Here is a 12211-nt window from a genome sequence, read left to right on the forward strand (position 1 = left end):
GTGTAGAGGATGGAGGAGGGCTGCAGTGTGTGTTTTGGTGTGTGTGCGTGTGCGCGCAGTTTTGTGGGTTTACAGGGGGCTGCAGTGGGTGTAGAGGGGGGGATGCTGTGTGTTTTGTGTGTGTAGAGGGTGAAGGAGGGCTGCAGTGTGTGTAGGGGGAACTGCAGTGTTTTTGTGTGTATATAGAGGGGGGGTTGCAGAGTGTGCACATACAGAGGGCGGGCTGCAGTGTGCGCGCGTGTGTGTGTGTGTATATATGTATAGAGGGGGGGCTCTCTGTATGTACAATTTCCTTTTAATAAACTTGCAGTAAAAGCAAAAGAATGTAGACAATCATGCTGATAAAAGTCAATATGACTACAAAAGTGTCTCTTTTTTATAAAAATGTAAAAATAAAATAAAAAAATAAGCCTACATTTAGCCTATAATAATAATAATAATCCCTTCATAACAGGGCATTACTGGCCATTAATGCCCTGGGTGGGTTAAAGACCTTCGGCTTCGCCTCGGGCCTTCAACTCTTCCAGCCAGGGCATTATTGGCCAGTAATGACCTGTTATTCAGGGATTATTACTTAATTATAGGCTAAAGCTGGTCAATTCCGGGCATTATTGAAATCCCTGCTCTCTGATTGGTTACAATTCCGGGCATTATCAGTAATGGCCTGGAATTTTTGGCACCCTGCCAAGTTTTTCAGCCAATCAGCTTTCAGTTCTCATCCACACAGAGTGAAAATAGCTCTATCAGGGATGCTGATTGGACAGGAAGCAGTAGCAAGGTGCTGACTCCTCCCTCACCCTGTCTGCAGAGAGCTCCACACAGGAGAAAACTGAGGAGAAAGGTTTGGGTTTACACCTTTTTACCTTGATCATTCATTGAGCAAAACAAGGTAATGAAATAAATTGCGGTTTATTCACTTAAAATAGGCATACACACAATGGAACACAAAATACATCAGAAAGACACACTTACTGAGGGTCTGGGCTACAAAACTAGACTTTCCTAGTTGAATTGAACGAAAAATCAAAGTCTTTAGTTGACCGGGACTTAGCTCGAAATGTCCTGGAACTCAAATCGGCATGAAGTCTCTGACGCCACTGCTCTCTTTCCTCCGGAGGACTTGAAATCACTTCACCAGGAGTTCACTTCAAACGTCCTGGAACTAAATTTGGCTTGCAGTCCTAGCCGCGACCACTACATTCCTCTTTGGGAACTTGGTCGCAAAAAGCTGAACTTAGAAAATATTTTGCCTTGAAATTTCTGAAGCCGGTCTCTTGCTATTTCTCCGAGAGCATCTTTTGGTACATTCAATTTTGCCGCTGCTGTTCTGGCGCTTAGAATCTGATGACCGGATTGGCTGAGGGATTCTTATAGTATTTTGGAACTCATTTACAAAATATTACAGCCAATCCCAGTGTGGGAACTTTCTCACCAACCAATCAGAGCGATGCCAGTCTTCTGAAGCCGAGCAAGCGGGACTTCTGAATCAGCCAAGGGCATGCATAATCTTGCCACTTAGTATTCAGAAGCCACCCGCTGGTTTAGGCTCCTCACAGTCTGGTGGGGCAAATGGTAGTCCAGAGGACTTACATTCATCCCAGGATGTGGATACTCAAGCCTAAACCTTCTGCCCAAATGTCCATCACAACTCTGGCATCCTCTGTGGCTTTCATGTCCGATGTCTGAGTAGACCTACTGGTGCCCAGTTGGTAGCCCAGTTGCCTGTCAGAACATTGGACCTGAAAGTCCCAGCTCATAATACTGTGCACAAAGCATATATGTATTTATAAACACCCTGTTAATAAAATATACTTTAAACTTTCCCAAGTCTTCTGGTTATGGGGAATAGAATAAGAAACTGCACTTTATTCCTTACTAACCATATTCCCCGCACACTATAAACTAGACTTAGATTTTAAAACTCCTCACAACCTTATCTATGATTGGAGCACCCCCAGACCCCCTAAACCGGGTTCTGGGTGACCTGGGCATTAACTGGGTATCCCACTTAACCTAGAGACCCCATGACCGTTCCATGGACACCTCACATCCCTATGCCCCATTTACCTTTCTGGTCTGTGCTGTAGCAGGGAATCCTAGCGGTGAGTCACGCACGCATTTTCAAGGGGAGATTTTGCCAGGACATTGTGCCTATATGTATCCGGGAATCAAGCACGATTCTCTGGTACATTTTTGAGGTATTTAAAATCAGATTTAAGATCAGATTTTAAATATATATTGCCATGCTCAGTAGCACTCCTCTGTGACACTCATATGCTTATATATACGTTGTGGTTATTTTGGGGGTTCAATAGGAGCTTGTTAGGTGTCCAGTATGTTTTACAATTGTTGTTCAGCTAGTCTTGGCTGATTGGAGGGTGGCAACCTCCTACCTAATTGTAGCTCACCCCCTCCCACATTTAAATGGTTAAGGGCTCACTCCATAGCATCTTCCACTCAGGGGAACTTGCTGGCTTGCAGTATGGTTGTGACAACTCTAATTCAGAGTGCTTTTCCTGGTAATGTACAGGTTATTAAAAGCGTCAATCAGACTTAGAACTTTGCAACTAATATTGACAGATTTACTATACAGTAAATCATTCTTCCTGTTACAACACAGGTTATTAAGAATTTATATTAGCGTTAGGGACCCCTGAATTGTGGTCTGCCGTGCAGTTGGCTCAGGGGCTTACAACAATTTTGGCCAAAAATGTTAAACTAAAAGACCATTTTACTTGATATGTATACATATATATTTAGGCACTGTACCGTGTATGAGTTTCACTGGATGTGCTAAAAACTGAGCTTTGTCTGTGTTTTATGGTCTGTCTCTGATTTTAAATATATATTGCCATGCTCAGTAGCACTCCTCTGTGACACTCATATGCTTATATATATGTTGTGTTTTTTTTGGGGGGGGGTTCAATAGGAGCTTGTTAGGTGTCCAGTATGTTTTACATTTTTGGGGTATCCAGCAACTCTGGACCCTGACTACCTAGACACATTCTGACAACACTTCCTCCGCAAAACCCCCCTTGAAACTCATAGCCCAGCAATCTCTGCTTGCTGGCACTCCTGGAAAGGTAAAAACACATACATTCTTTATTGTCGCATAATTTTACAATATGGTTATACAACAGTTAGGCTAAGGACCCGCTGCAGTCGGCGGCGCGTGCGGCCGCGGGCCAAAAGCCCCTTACCTCCAGTCTGGAGGTCCCCGCTGGCTCCTTCCGACGTGGCTGACTGCGTGCTGTGACGCGTCAGCCGGCCGATGCTGCAAGCTCCTGGTGATTTGCAGCTCTGACGTGTCACGTGGTGCAGCAGTCAGCCAATGATGAGGGGAGCTGTCGAGCTATGGGAGGGAGGGAGGCGGCTACGGAAGGGAGGCTGGGCTGAAACAGTGCTGGGCTGAAAGGCTCCATACGCTCCCCATATCCTGCGCTCCCCTCTCCCCGTGTTTGCTGATGGGAGAGGGGGTGACGGAGCATAGATCCGCTCCCCGGCTATATTTTGTGGGGAGCTGCAGAGACCGGGGGGGGGGGGGCTGTGACATCTGCGGGACCGCACAGCCTGGAGAGGGACATTACCCCCTGTCATGGCCGCGCCCTCCCGATCCATCTTGGCCACACGTCCCCGTGCCGAAAAAAGTCAGCCACAGATCGCAGTTCAGTGACTTGCACGCGCTGCCAGCAAGCAAGGCGGCTGTGCGGACGCGTCCATCGGGGCCTCAGCCTTATGCTCAAGACCTGACACTCCCGAACCCCAATACATGGATCAGAGGTAACCAAATGGGCTTAACCTTTTATTAGTGAGCCTGGTTACTCCCTCACCGTCACAATCCCTTCAGAACAGGGCATTACTGGCCAATAATGCCCTGGCTGGGTTAAAGTCCCTCGGCTTCGCCTCAGGCCTTCAACTCTTCCAGCCAGGGCATTATTGGCCAGTAATGCCCTATTCTTCGGGGATTATTACTTAATCAATGATTCCCAGCAGGGGTGTTACGAACACTTACGGGTTCCTGAGGTGTCTCCAAAGGGATCGCCAAAAATATGTAATGGCAGATCCAAGGCAAGATAGCGGATCCCTGAGCCCAGGACATACTTGATAACGAGAGGTAACTCTCAATGTATTACTTCCCGGTAAAACATTTTATAAATAAATGTGGGGACTGCACTTAGTAAGACCCCAAACTGCACCGTAGCGTGGGGGGTATAGCTGGCAATTACAACAGGAGCTTCGGAAGTTGCCCCCCACAATGCTTTGCATCCACAGCGGCAATGCATTGTGGGTCATAAAGAAACTCTTGCAGTAATTAACAGCTCTGCCCCCCATGCTGTCTCCACACAGTGGTGCAGTTTGGGGTCTTATTAGGGATGTGTTTCTTCCACGACCTAACACTATACTGCCTGGGATCAGTCAAACATTTTTCTTATCAATAGTCTGATGAGGAGGCAATAAGATTTATTGATTAACAGTTATGGGGAACATATTTTCTATTAGGGGCGCACAATGTAAAAAAAGGCTGGGAACTACTGCAGTATATTATTTACCTCCGTAGTAATGGTGCTTCCAAAAATACCTGTTGGACGGATAGGTCAGATCAGCATTTTGACATTTCAAAGAGCTTGGTTTAATAGGTTTGCCAACAGTGGGAAAATTGTTGTTACTTTTATGTCCTGAAGGTATTCTAACTTAAAGGTTTCCTAATCTGTGAGTCATATATTACATGTACCAGTAAAGGGGCAGTTCAATTTAGTGGGTCATATATATTTTTTAAAGCACTATCAATGTAATTGTCTTTCTTAGAAAAATTAAATCACCCTTAAAATAACTGTCTTACTTATTATATATTGTGGATAATGAGAGTGTATCATTCTGGATAGGAACACAGATTCAGGCATATCTGCGACTTCAATTTATCTTGTTTGACTAATGATGATATCATAATTACTTAATAAACAAAAGAGCAAAGCTAAGATAATCATGTTGATGCCTGGCAAACAGTCTTATCTGCAACAAAAAAAACATTAGTCAAAGATTGTAAAACCCTTTTAAAGCATTGGTTTACCATGGAAATGCTAAAATGTTTTACATATTTGTTAAAATGGTTGTACTTGTGCAATTTGTTTTGTTTTTCACTTTTTTTAAATGTCAATCGGCTACATTTAACCTATTAAACATGCCACTGTTCATGTTTGACTTTCATCCTAGGCGCGATTGCCCATTTAAAGTGGCAAACACAGCAAGTGTGTGTGTGTGTGTGTGTGTGTGTGTGTGTGTGTGTGGGCGTGTCCAGGATTGAAGCAGGGGATCTCCGGAGCTGAACCCCATTAATTACATCTCCAGGGACCACGTGCTTCTGGAGATACTTGCCTCCATAGTAGGTGCCAGTAGCCGCTCTGCTTGGCTACCAGAGATTAAATAATGGCCACTGTTCAAAGCTCCCGTGCCCTGCGGGCCAATAGGAAGCCGGGTCCTCATCAGGTTCAGCTTCCTATTGGCCCACGTGATATGGGAGCTTTGAACGTTAAAAAGCCTAGCTAGTTAAGCCGAAGCGGCTGCCGGCACCTACTACAGAGGTAAGTATCTCCGGAAGCAGGGGGTCCCCGGTGCTGAAATTATTGGGATTAAGCTCCGGAAGCCCTGTGCTTCAATCCTGAGTTTAAAAAAAAGAGCTCGGAGTGCTTCTTTAAAATAATTAATGTTGAGTAACATTTCTCTTTAACATTTCTCCTCCCTCTACTCTGGTACCTTTCCCTCCTTCAAACATGCAACAGTAATACCATTACTCAAAAACAGCAAGCTTGAACCGACCTGTCTTCCTCCTGCCTTTTGCCTCTAAACTCCTTGACCGTCTTGTATTCTCTCGCCTGCAATCTGGCTTCCGCACTGCTCACTCCACTGAAACAGCCCTCACTAAAATAACTAATGACCTCCATGCTGCCAAAGACAGAGGTCATTACACTCTGCTCATATTACTCAACCTCTGCAGCATTTGATACTGTGGACCACCCTCTCCTCCTTCACATTCTCCATACTCTTGGTATTCGTGACAAAGCGCTATCTTGGATCTCCTCTTAACTCTCCCATCGTACTTTCAGTGTCTCTTCTGCTAACACCTCCTCCTCCTCCTGTATTGATCTCTCTGTGGGGGTACCCCAGGGCTCTGTCCTAAGACCTCTCTTTTCTCTGTACACACTCTCTCTAGGTGACCTAATCATATGTCTTGGGTTCAAATATCACCTCCATGCTGACGACACACAAATTTACTTTTCAACTCCTGACTTTACACCTGCTGTACAGACCAAAGTTTCTGAATGTCTCCCTGCGATAGCATCCTGGATGGCCCTCTGCCGACTTAAACTCAACATGTCAAAAACAGAGCTCATATTTCATCCCAAACCTGGCCCCACTACCTCCTTTCACATTACTGTTGGAAGTTCAGTCATACACACAGTAGAGCAAGCACGCTGCCTAGGGATCACACTCGACTCCTCTCTCACATTCTCCTCTCACATTCAAAACATATCTAAAACCTGTCGCTTATTCCTCCGCAATATTACAAAGATACGCCCTTTTCTCTGTTGCTCGACTGCAAAAACTCTGACACAGGCCCACATTCTCTTCCGTCTCGATTTACTGTAACCTCCTGCTGTCCGGCCTTCCTGCCTCTCACCTGTCTCCCCTACAATCTATCCTAAACGGTGCTGCCAGAATTACTCTACTCTTTCCTTAATCTGTCTCAGCGTCTCCTCTGCTTTAAACCTTTCTCACTGACTGCCCCACACCTCTGGAATTCCGTTCTCCTCAATACCCGACTAGCATGCCGTTCCCTTCAATACCCGACTAGCACCCTCTCTATCCACCTTTAAGACCCACCTTAAAACACACCTGCTTAACAAAGCATATGAGTAGCTCTGTGGCTTATACTATACACCTGATACATGAAGCTTGGCCCCTTGCAGACGCACTTAGTAGAATGCCCTCCTATTGTCTCTGTACGGACTTCCTACCTACCAATTAGATTGTAAGCTCTTCGGAGTAGGGACTCCTCTTCCTAAATGTTAATTTTTATGTCTGAAGCACTTATTCCCATGATCTGTTATTTGTATTATTTGTTATTTATATGATTGTCAACTGTGAAGCACTATGTACATTAATGGGCGCTATATAAATAAAGACATACATACTGTGATACCCATACCACGTTGCGGTCTCTTTTAGACTCAGATTAAGACCAGAACTATTGTATTTCTCTATACAGGGATAAACCATACACCAACAGGCCCACCGTCCCTTTAAGTCAAAAAGAAAACATAAAATAAATACCTATTCCCGTTAGGGAAAATAACTCAACTTTGCTTCAGCCCTTTCTAACGACAGCTGGCCAACTATACTGGTTCCCAGCTTAAAAAATGCCCTGGCATATGCACCCCACACGAACAGTCTTAAGCACACAGCAATAAAGGGTTTAGCTTATTTGTTAGTCCATTGGAGCAGACGCCCCGCTTCAGCACAGCCTCGCGTCCTTCCTTCCTAGGGGAACTCGGCCCCACGTGAGCTCAGCGAAACTCTCCTCTGTAAATGCCAAGGACAGGACATCCCCGCTTCTGCTCGGTCACTCGCCCTTCCTTCTTCCTGGGATTAGCAACCCAGGCAGTCCCAGCAGGCTCCGTGACCACCGTCCAGCGGGCCTGGGGGTCTGTGCCAGCTTCCACAGCTGGGGAGAATTCTTCTCTGTCTACATATATATACAGTGTGTGTGTGTGTGTGTGTGTGTGTGTGTGTGTGTGTGTGTGTGTGTGTGTGTGTGTGTGTGTGTGTGTGTGTATATATATATATATATATATATATATATATATATATATATATATATATATATATATATATATGTATGTTGGGGTTTAAGCTTGCTGGGATAGTGTGTGTTAATTCAATTTCTAACTGGCAACAGTTGTTTGGAGGTAGGTGGCCCCTCCTCCCAGAGCTCACCCCTCTCCACCTTCTTAACTTGGGAGGTTTTCTCATTTTGCTGTATGGACAAGACATACTATGGTTGTTTCCCCTCATACTGAGATAAAAGGAAAGGTTCACAGTGTAGTGTTAGGACCTGCAAATTTGGTTATACCTTGACGTGGGTATGCAGGCTTATGACGCTTTGGCCAAAGGGTTTAACTAAGTAACCAAGAAAAATGTATTATTGAAGTATTTAACTTTATACTTATTACCATATATGTTTTGTCAATTGGATGTAGCATTGGGCTCCCATGTCTTTTGTTGTATACATTTGTATAGACACGCTCAGTAGCACATGTTTTGACATATATATATATATGTATATATATATATGTACAAAAAACACAAAAAGAAAGCGCCCGATCCTAGTGCAATATGTCCAAAAAAATAGGGTGTATGTCGCATTGTTAGTGTAGGTACTCACCTTTGCATCTTGGACTCATAAGACGCTACAGGCAGCAATTTTCAGCTCGCACGCAGAACACAGCTCTGCCCAGAACTAAATACATGCCAGTTTTGTTTCCGGAGGACAATATGAACAACAGTGTCGCTTCCTGAGCTGGACGGAGACCCAGAGGAGCACTGCGATCCCATGCGGTGAAGATACCGAGTGAGCTGAGTAGCTGAATCCTCGTCTGGCGCATGAGTATACCTCATAAAACGCTGTTTTTACTTTGTTGTTTGTGAGTTAGCATTTTGTTGGATTTTAAGGGATAATAAATGTGTATTTTTTTGGACATATTGCACTAGGATCGGGCGCTTTCTTTTTGTGTTTTTTGTACAGATTGACTTGGAATTCGTTGGTTCTCTGTGGAAGGCAGCCGGATCCTGTTTGCAGCGAGATCAAACGACTGATCCATTCACTTTTGGACTTTAAATATTGGTCTATGCATTTGTATCTACTATTTTATTGATTTTTTATTGTTTTTTACAGTTTCTAATTCGTTATTATCCCTTGTTCAATTTATTTATCTGGTCACACACATTTTTATTTAGCATTATATACACATTAGCAACATTTAGATATACACACAATATTCTTAATTTTAATACACCAAATATCCAATTTGCTCTATCATCATCTAGTTATTACATCATCATTTATAAATAGCCCATATTTTATGGGCATTTTCTATATAATTTAGACATACGTGCAATATTTAGCTATATATCCATATCCACTTATAGGCGCAGTCTTGTTTGTATTATATATAAATATATATGTATATGTATATGTATATGTGTTGGTGTTTCAGCTTGCTGGGAAAGTGTGTGTTAATCCTGAAATAATGGTACAGACATACAGATGTAGCAGCCGTTCATGAGTCCGCTAGCGCATTGCAGCAGGACAGACAATGCACCAGTGGTAGAAGACGGCACTGTAATAGCATTATCCAAGTGCAAGAAAATGGACGAGGCTACTGCGTGCGTCAGCAGGTCCGATAACAACTGCTACTTCTGTAGTTTCTCTTACACCAAACAATCGGTAACTATTGGTAAATGATGTTGCCCAGACCGGTCAACTCTCACAGATTTTGGTGCCTGGATGTTGACATATCTAAGAGCCGAGATTCTCAGTCATTGGGCAGTGACATCCCAGTGTGTCACACCCCTTCTTTAAGGGTGTTACGATAATTTAAAAAAAATCTATAACAAAATATTAGAATATTTAAAAAAAATTAAAAATATATAAAAAAAAATTAGCAAAAGATAGAAATAGGTTGTGATTTTAGGTTATAGAAGACCAAAAAATGTAAGAGGATATTATAACATAGTTCTAACATAAAAAGCATGGTGTCAAAGATTACAAAAAGTATAGGGAGCAACCTTAGAACATAATTGTGAATAAGGGATACTGTGTAACTAAATAAATGCGTGAAATGCAGTGAATTTTTGAAGATAACTTAGGGGTACTGCGAAAACTTTCTCAAGACAAGTCCAGAGGCCTTCTTTACATCATGTTCCCAGTATGTTGGAGGATACAACCCAAAAAGGAATAAAGACAAAATATAGTGTAATACTGTACAATAAAACATAAAATAAAGTGAAATGTCAAGGTGGTCTATATATGCACTCACAAACTTAAGGTATCTTGCACAAGATTTAGTTTTAAAAGATTTCTTGCCTGATCATCCTTCGGTCATTTTTACTCAAGCTCCTAATCTCAAAAATAAACTAGCACCCACCATTTTAAAGGTGGATTTCGGAGCCAATTCTAATGCCAAATGGCCAGGTAAAACAAAGGGTTTTTATAGATGGTTTTAAATGTAAAGCCTGTGAACCCGATAATGGGGAGAAATATAGTTTTAAATCAAACGTGTAAGGGTCTGGGAGTCACTCCCCACTCACCTGCAGCTCCGCCGGGTCCTCCCGCGGCACGCAGGCAGCCTCTCTCCAGAACGCCAATCGCAGCTCCACGTCGGCGCGCGCACGCCAATGCTCTTCTTCTACTGTTGGGCCGACGGGTATGCCCGGTCACGCGCCCGCAAGCGCAGCTACACGGTGGCGTGGCCACACGGAGCCGCACCAACCTCTTAAAGACACAGCACCTCAAACTAGTGCTGCAATCAAATGCAGTCTTACTACTGGGCTTTATGGCTCCTCCCCTGGGACTCATGCTGGACCTATCCCTGCCGTAGCCTGGCCCTTCCACACACCCCCACCTTGCTGCGCTGCTATTGGACCCTCTCTCCTATATATACCCTACAGTGTCACTGACTCGTTGGCTGAGCATAGAACCAGTTGTTCTCATCACTCTCTGCCTCCCTAGTCCTGTCTTGTCCTGTCTTGTTTTGCAGTCTTCCTCGTGTACCGAACTGGCTTCCGCTACGACTACCCACACCTCTGGCATCCCGAACTCGGCATACGGCAACACGACTCTCCGCACCTCTGGCATCCCGAACCCGGCAAACGGTAAATGATTACGTCCTTCTCTCTAACCCCGGACTCGGCAAACAGCACCCTCTACCATCCGTACCTCTCCTGCCCCGATCCGGACTCCCAGACCACTCTACTCTCAAGACGTGGCTGTGGGTGGCGTTATATCCTATCCCACCTCAGCACCGCGGTCCCGTCTCGTTTGTGGTGAGCACGTCCTGACATTATGCTCAGCCCTACAAACATGGACCCCGCTGAGGTGGAGCGTACTTTAAATGCCCATACTAATCTCTTCACCAGGCTAGAGACTTATCTGGAACAAGCTGATAGGTGAATGGATACGTTACAGCAGAGCCTTCATTCCCTTACCGTTCAAGTCCGAGTTCTCAGTCGGGAACCTTCACCCGTGGCTTCCACAGCCTCCGCAACCGTCTTTCCAGCACCTCCGTTTGCTTTGGAACCTCGTATTCTGGCTCCCAAACACTATGCTGGGGATCCCCAAGGATGTAGGGGCTTCCTTAACCAATGCCTCATCCAATTTCGACTCTCGCCCTCTCGTTTTGTCTCTTCTGTCTCCAGGGGCTGTCTATATCGTGGCTCTTCTCATCGACGAGGCGCTGGCATGGGCTTCTCCCATCTGGGAACAACAAGGTCCTCTCACACAGGACATCGATCTCTTCGTCGAGGAGTTCCGAAGAGTCTTCGACACCCCTGCATGGCAATTAACCGCAGCATCTTCTCTTCATCACATAACCCAGGGAGATCGACCCGTCGCCCGGTACGCTGTGGAGTTCCGCACAATTGCTGCTGAGACGGGATGGAATAATGAAGCACTATCTTCAGCGTTTTGGCAAGGTCTCTCTGAATCTCTAAAGGATGAGTTCGCAGCGCGGGAACGTCCCACTGACCTAGAGGATTTGATCGGTCTGTGCGTTCGAGTGGATCAGCGTCTGCAGGAGCGGAGAACTGAACGTTCTCGTTACCGTCAACGGGTTTCAAGGCATCTTGGTCCATCGTTCATGGCTCCTACACCCGCTTCCGGGGACGCCCCGGAACCAATGCAGTTGGGAGGTAACAAGCTGTCTGCTGCCGAGAAACAACGTCGGCGCAATGCCGGTCTCTGCATGTACTGTGGCAATTCCGGTCACACACTGTCCCCACAAGCCGGGAAACGCCAACTCCCAATGAAATCCCGGAGAGTTTCGTTGGGAATACTGACACTTTCTCCCATCATCAAGGACGTCCTTCCCACCAGAATAATGTTGCCAATAACACTGTCTGGAGAGGGATTTCACACTCAAGCACGGGCGTTCATTGA

The sequence above is a fragment of the Ascaphus truei genome, unplaced genomic scaffold (assembly GCF_040206685.1).
Source record: "Ascaphus truei isolate aAscTru1 unplaced genomic scaffold, aAscTru1.hap1 HAP1_SCAFFOLD_3035, whole genome shotgun sequence".
In the NCBI taxonomy this organism is placed as follows: Eukaryota; Metazoa; Chordata; class Amphibia; order Anura; family Ascaphidae; genus Ascaphus; species Ascaphus truei.